The sequence below is a fragment of the Falco peregrinus genome, chromosome 7 (genome assembly GCF_023634155.1).
Source record: "Falco peregrinus isolate bFalPer1 chromosome 7, bFalPer1.pri, whole genome shotgun sequence".
Lineage (NCBI taxonomy): Eukaryota > Metazoa > Chordata > Aves > Falconiformes > Falconidae > Falco > Falco peregrinus.
Window position 1 is genome coordinate 5578483 of NC_073727.1, and position 7110 is coordinate 5585592.

A 7110-nucleotide genomic window follows, 5' to 3' on the forward strand; every position below is an offset into this window, starting at 1 on the left:
TGTACACCCTGGTGGTAATGTAACCTCAATATAACCTTGTCAAGCAATAGCAAACCAAAAATCCAGCTGGTGAAAGCTTCAACAAGAGAAAAGATGCTTTCTCTCTTCCAGCAGATTCAATTTTATAAGGGTGGCGACTGCCCCTTTATAGAACTTTAAAAAAAGGGTGCAGTTCACAACAGGCTGTGGGTGCACCCTGGAGAGGAAGGTGCTGCAGGAAGGAGGATGTACCACCCCAGGGGTATTCTGGTTTTCACTGTCCTTACATGCTGCAGATGTTTAGATGTTCAATGTTTAGCCCCTCTTTCTCAGCTAAAAGTCCTTTTGGCTCCTGAGCTCTGCACCCCTGGGCTCTGCTTTGTGTGAGAACAGCTTTGTCCCTCCAGCACAGCTGATGCAGGCAGCTAAAAAAAGCATCGGTTTATTTCCTGTTCTGGGGAGTGGTCCTTGGTTAGAGGAGATAAATACTGTTTCAGTAACATCCCAGAGGTTTGGCTACTGGTTGTCAGAATATGAAATTCCAGCACCTGAAAGACTGATATGTATGAACCCGTGGATCACCTTAGCCACAGGAGAACTTCTGGCACTAATGCCTTGCTTTGCCAGTGAAACAGTAAACCTGTGGGCAGGGTGTCTGTAACTTCTTTGGGTCGTGCTCTTCATCTGATCCTTTGTCTGGCAGCTAGGAAACAAACTGGTAGTTATTAAGCCAAGAAGTTTTGTGGGAAAAAGTGCCTTCTGCATCAGGGAATACTGGTTTAAATTGCACGGGTCAAAAACCTTACCCAAAAAGGCAAGGACTCCATTTCCAGCTAACAGCATGCTTTAACTGGAAAAGAGAAATCCAGAGTTTTGGAACGACTTCTGGTGAATCACTTATTCTTCATTCTGTCCTGTTTGTTGCCTGCCTACAAGATGCACTGTGAAGAAAAAGGAGAGAAAAGCATAAATTCTAGCCTGTAGGGACAGGCAAGAGAGATAAAATTTGTATTATATGAATAAAGCTGAAGAACAAAGCCTCAGGGTGTCATTTATTTGACTTAAAAATTCGATGTTGGCATTTAACTATTAGACTGACTACACAGGGTAGTAGTAACACAATACTATGGCTCTGACTTCCTCAGTGATGCAGTTTATCTTTTCATGCGGTTGTCCGCAGAAGACAGGAAAATCCTTCTTTTGAGCAAAAAGACTGTGACTAGCTAGGTGTCGGAAGCAACGTCAGGCATGCATGAATATTGCAGAAAATTATGCCTTATACGGTATGTTTTATAGCAGTTTGCAATTATCCCAGTAGTTTGGAGACTGAGAAAATACAGTATGGGGATACTCCAAGGTACACACCGAGATCAGTTTGGCAATTCGGTAGGTTGTGATCAGTCAGTAGTGGGCACTTGCCACAGAAGAAGTATAACGTGTGTAGCCAAGGACTTCTGCCTTGTCAAACGGAAAGGCAAGCTGTGTGAGTCCTCAACATGAACACAGGAAAACTCAGAGAAGAACACAAACCAAAATCATTGCCTACCGACCTGTACTACATTTGCTTTATGGCACGACAGTCTCCTTGTATGGGAGAAATACGCTTGAAGAGCAGTTTGGTTTCTTGTCTTTATGGGAAATGACATCTCTTTAGTTTTCGAAGGGATATAAATAGGATTAGAGGAGCACCAATTTTCAGCCATAAAAGAGAACGGAGAGGAGACTGAGGCACCTTAGATTCACAGAAAGATGGAGAGCACCCCACACAGATGTTGCATACCTCCTGCGTGTCTCCTGCATTTGGCAATACCGGCGGCTAAGGTGGAACACAGATGTGCAAATGCTCCCGAAGGAACCGGAGCGCTCTCACCTATCCTTCAGCCTGTGGGACCACGCTCTCTTAAGGGAAGGCTGCATTAACGTTCAGTAGAAACAGTGTTTTCACAGGAGGTGAAATTTCAAAGCTGAGTTCTGATTTTTTCTGGTTCCTGTCTTGGTACAAGCTGTACTGAGGTAGATGGGATATGAATCATGCAAAATGAATAGGTAGCAAATGATTAAAAACGCTGATGTATTCTTTGTGCCAGATTTCTACAGCTTTTATAATCTTTATGAAAATTTTCATAAACTTGTGAATATCAAATGAAGTGATTATGAGAAGCTCAACCATTTATTTACCAATGGAGCTGTATTAAACTAATTTTAGGACATACAGAATGATTGCTGTTAACAGTATAAGCTTTACAAGGTATCTTAACTTGTGAGTAAGAAAATTCTGGCTAGAAGTGCAAAAATGTCTTCAGCTGGAATGAAAAAATGAGATTCAAGTAAGACACTTAACTGTTTTAACAAGTACTGTAACTCTGACATTTGTATATTGAAGGAGAGAATAAGCTTGAGAGGATATATAATCCAAATATGTACTTTAAAGATAGAATTAATGTTTGTTAAGAAGTAAAACATGGTGTCAAGAAAATACCTTCAGGAATGTATAATATTTCCTCTGTGGACTGTGCTCCTCATTATGAGAACTGAATTGGCTGCAGCCCCTTGGATAGAGTAGAAATTCTGTGTGCATTTTTCTATCTGAAAATATATGCTAATATATTTTCATATATATAGCATATATATAATATGCTAATAGGTTAGGTATGTCAGCGAAAGCTGTGTGATGGTGAGGCTCACCCAAGCATGAGGCTCACCCAAGCATAAGGCTCACAACTAGCTTCTCTCTGTCTGGCTTGAAAGGTGCCTGTTAAAAGCTGTTAGCCACACTGACCTGCACTCGCAAATCAGTTAAAGTTGTATTCAGTAGCATGGCCTGTATATTTGAAACTACATACATTAATTGGTATTTTAGAGATACTAAAAGTGCTTATAAAAACTTTAATAAACAATATTTCAGTGTCTAAAATGACATCGCATTTTGACAATATGTTTTATGAACGGTCATTAGTATGACAGATAGTAAGACACTGGTCTTTTAAGTCTTGCTCTAGTTCTCTTGAAAGGTGAATAATATTTATATGTTAGTAGTAGTATATTTGTAGCTGATGATGAGGATGACCAAAAAGATGAAGAGCATGCTGACTGAATAGAGCGTAATTCTAGGTGTATCTGACCCAAAATGAAATAGGATTAAAATACAATTACTTTTTAGATTCCTGCTTTATTTACTGAAGAATATCTCAGATTTCATACTAGCAGTACATTCACTTGGTACAGTAACTCATGACAATATATGTTTGGTTAATTATTAGGGATTTCTTTTAATCTGTATGGTCATAATGATTCAGAATCCAATAGGAATACTTAAATGGTTTGCCTTTTCAATCAGTGGCAATTGGCTTTTTCAGCCAATGGCAATTCCTTTGATTAGGGAACAAGAATAAAGCCTTGTCCTAGTAACGGGCGACTGTACTGGGGTCCTTAGAAGTTCATTTTGTTTATAAAGCTTTCCAGCTCCAGGTATCGTTTGTGCAGAGCACAGAAAATAAAATACCACAGAAGTTGGAATAACAAGCAGGTAGTATCCACTGGTTTACCAGGCTGAGGCCTGCAGATTGGGATCCAATAATATCTCTGAACACTTTTTACCTAGCCAAGTAAGTGGTAAGGCTGGCTAAAGGCATTCTCTGAAGTTTCTGGGTATGTTGGAGAAGTGCTAAGGGGATGATGTTAAAATATTTTTTATTCCCATCCATGCAAATCCTCTATTTTTACCAGGAGGCTGCAGAAACGTGATTTCTGCAGTAGTAATAATGGCTAGAAACGAGCCTAAGCAATTGCAAGGGATGTGTCTAGCTCTGTGGATCTTGTAAGAAGACTTGCATTACAGCAAGTGAGGTTTGACAGGCTGGCAAACTTCCCATTCACTTTCAAACAGAGATTCTGGAGAAACTGCATCATTAAAAATGTATGGATAAATTCTTCTGCCTTTATCTGTGAATCTTCTGCACAGAACAAGATGGTATCTTGTCTTTATGCTTTTGTAATACCAAGTTTCTTTCACACAAATTTCAAATAATAATAAAACTATAAGAATAATTTAGTAGATTAAATAAAAATAATGTTTAGAAATGTCTGCTAGCTGTTACCTTTCAATTACACCATATGTACGGACTGCAAAGAATGCTTTCAAAACACAAAACCATAAAAAAGCCCTGTTAGCTTATTTTCACAGCTGAGCGCAAAACCAGAGAATCTTACGAAACTGGTCAGTGCCCAGAATCACCCATCCTTACATGTTTAATGAAAAATTGATAAGTAGATTAGAATTATTTAATTATTAACATTATTCAAAACCTTCTGAAGTTATAAGTAACAGGCAAAAATAAGTACATAGTCAATTTTTAATATATTTGCAGTTACAATTATTTTTTCAGCAGTAAAGCCAACTTTTGTGAGCATTCAGGCATATGAATACACATTTTTATGTGTCCTCTGCCTTGGAAAAAGCACTTTCTGCACGAGTCATCCCAGCAGTATCAGCAGGGCTTGTGGAGTTTAAAGAGGAGGTAACGTCTCTCTGGGAAGATCAGGATCCAGGGGAATATTTATGGCTTTGAGAGAGGTTAGAAAAAGTTTGAGAACTGTTCTCTTTATGGTAGGCTTAGCATAAGCAGGGAATGCTGCAAGAATTCCGGTGCATTAACCAGCCCTTACTCTTTTCCATCTGACCTCTGTGCTGGTGGTTCAAGCAAGCAGGTTTGAAAGCAGGAGAGGAGAAAAGCCAGAGCTCGCTCCTTTTTTTCAGGTTGTGAAATGTTACACTTGGTCGTTTCAAGCGTAAGGTTGGCTAGTAGAAGCAAACCACCAGGAAATGTGAACATACCAGTTTATTTCATTGAATTCTTATTGGAATTTATCTATGTTCCCAAAATATATGGGATGTGGGGTAGTACACTGAATATTATACAGATCAATTTATTTAAAAAAATAAATTGGCATGGATAAAAAAGTTGAAGTATGAAATTGTTAATTTGAAGTGAAGACAAATACTCTTGAATAAAAGCAATATTCCTGTAAGTTCTTGTAAAACATAAGTTAGAACATTTTCAAAGATTTTCAGATAGCCTATGTTTATTTACAAATAGTATGGGGTTTTTTTGTAAATGCCTCATTGTTTTCAGATTACATACTCAGTGTATATGCTGTGGATTAGTCTGAAAATGAAAAAGTCAAGGATTCTCAGAAATTGTGCCCTTATTTCTAAGTTAGAGCTAGGCAGAAGCAAAAATAGCAGTAGCACCCAAAGCCAAAGGATATCCTGAGTGAAAATATGTAAAAATATCAATGGGATGCTTTTAATGCATTTTTACCCCCCATCATTACATTTTACCACTTTAAAAAAACCAGACAATAACCTGTAGTTTCAATCTAATATCCTCACTGGGAACACATAAATGGCATTACGACTAGTAGCCCAAATGATATAACTGTTTGAAGTGGGGTTTAACATCTGATACTGCTCATGCAGTCCTTCGTTTGTACTGTTCTGATGAAACACAAAACGATTTCTAATTCTGAACAGAAATAATAAGAGAGTTACTTGGTTTTGAACTTCGAAAAGCAATTAAACACAAATTAAACACGGATTCAGTGTGGTGTGTTTTTTATGTGTAAATAGTGGCTGAAAATCAGTAATAGATTGGTTATTACATAAATAAATGTGTAACTGAGCATAAATCAAATACCCATGTGAACATAAATCATATAATTCAGTCTCTTGACAGAGCTATTAAGAAACTGCCAGTAATTTACCAAACACATTTATCAGTCCTTACAGTAGCTGTATTTCTACTGAAGTAGCTGTATCTCTCCTAAAGTCATCATCGTAGAGAACTTTCTGATCTTACAGTTGTAAGTCAGTCAGTATTCAGTTTACCCTGTTCCTCTATTGCACAGATCTCAAAGCTACTACTAGGCAGAAAAGACAAAATATAAAACAGATAGAGAACTTGAAAGATGCCTCAGAATTTATTTCTGAAAATCTTCAGAGATACTTTCCTCAGTCTGAAAGGGGCATGAAGATAATTATGGCCAAAGTCCTGGACAGGACAAAGCATTAGTTGTGTGGATATTACAGAACACAGACGCTTTTCCCATCCAGCTGCTTGAAGTTATAAACCCCAGACACCATGGTTCATACATGCTCTTTACATTCTTTCAACCTCATCACACTTGTGGGTTCCTGGCATGGCTTCCAACGGGAATCTGATCAATCAAACAGCAAAAACAGAAAGGGGTTCCTTCCTCTGTGTTTCTCAAGATGTATTGTCTAGATGTACACGTCTACATTTGTGCCATTGGTATGTGTACGTAAGCTCTGTGAGTCAGAAAATTGTCCTGTTATTATAGACAGAGAAGGCACACTAACATAAGATGTGAAGGCTTGCTTCTGCAGAAGAATGTATTTTAGGAAAAAAAGATGCATGCAAGCATTTCCTTGGCTAAATACAAGTATAAAAAAGGCTTGAGTAAGAGTTTTCTGTGCATTTTAGAAGTCATGTTATTTTCATAAAAAACTAGAAAAAAGGTCAGCCATGAGGAGCTGACTCTCACCTACACTAATGGGCCAAGGTAATGGTGATTGAAGAGGTTGTCTTAGTGGACAGATTTGGAAGAGGTTGGTAGTCCCGTACTCAAAGGATTTTGTTATTAAAAGATGCAGAAATTTAATTAAGGTTCCATTAAGAGAACAGTCTGCTGGCAGGAGAGCTGAGTCTGCTTTGCTTCTTCAAAAGTCTGCCATCAGGAGAGTGGGAAAAGCAGATTAATCTTCACACAGAATAATCTTTAACCTAATTGTGCAAGGCTAAAAAATGGCATGAAGTGAGCTGTCAGAGCTGTCAGAGCTCTAGCAGAGCTGACAGAGAGACCAAAACGCTTCAATTTGGATAGATAGTAAAGAATGGCTGCTTGGAGGAGGGCTCATACTGGAGAATATGATCTTCATGAACAGTGAGCTAAAAGCCTTTTCAATTTGCCTGTCTCAATAGATCTTCTGGATTCCTTTCTCCTGTTTACAAGAATGTTCCTCACTGGTAAGAGCAAGATTATAGTAAACCCACTAGCATCCACATCCAGGTAGATGAAAAGGATTTAAAAGGAAAAAATTATTGCAAGTTG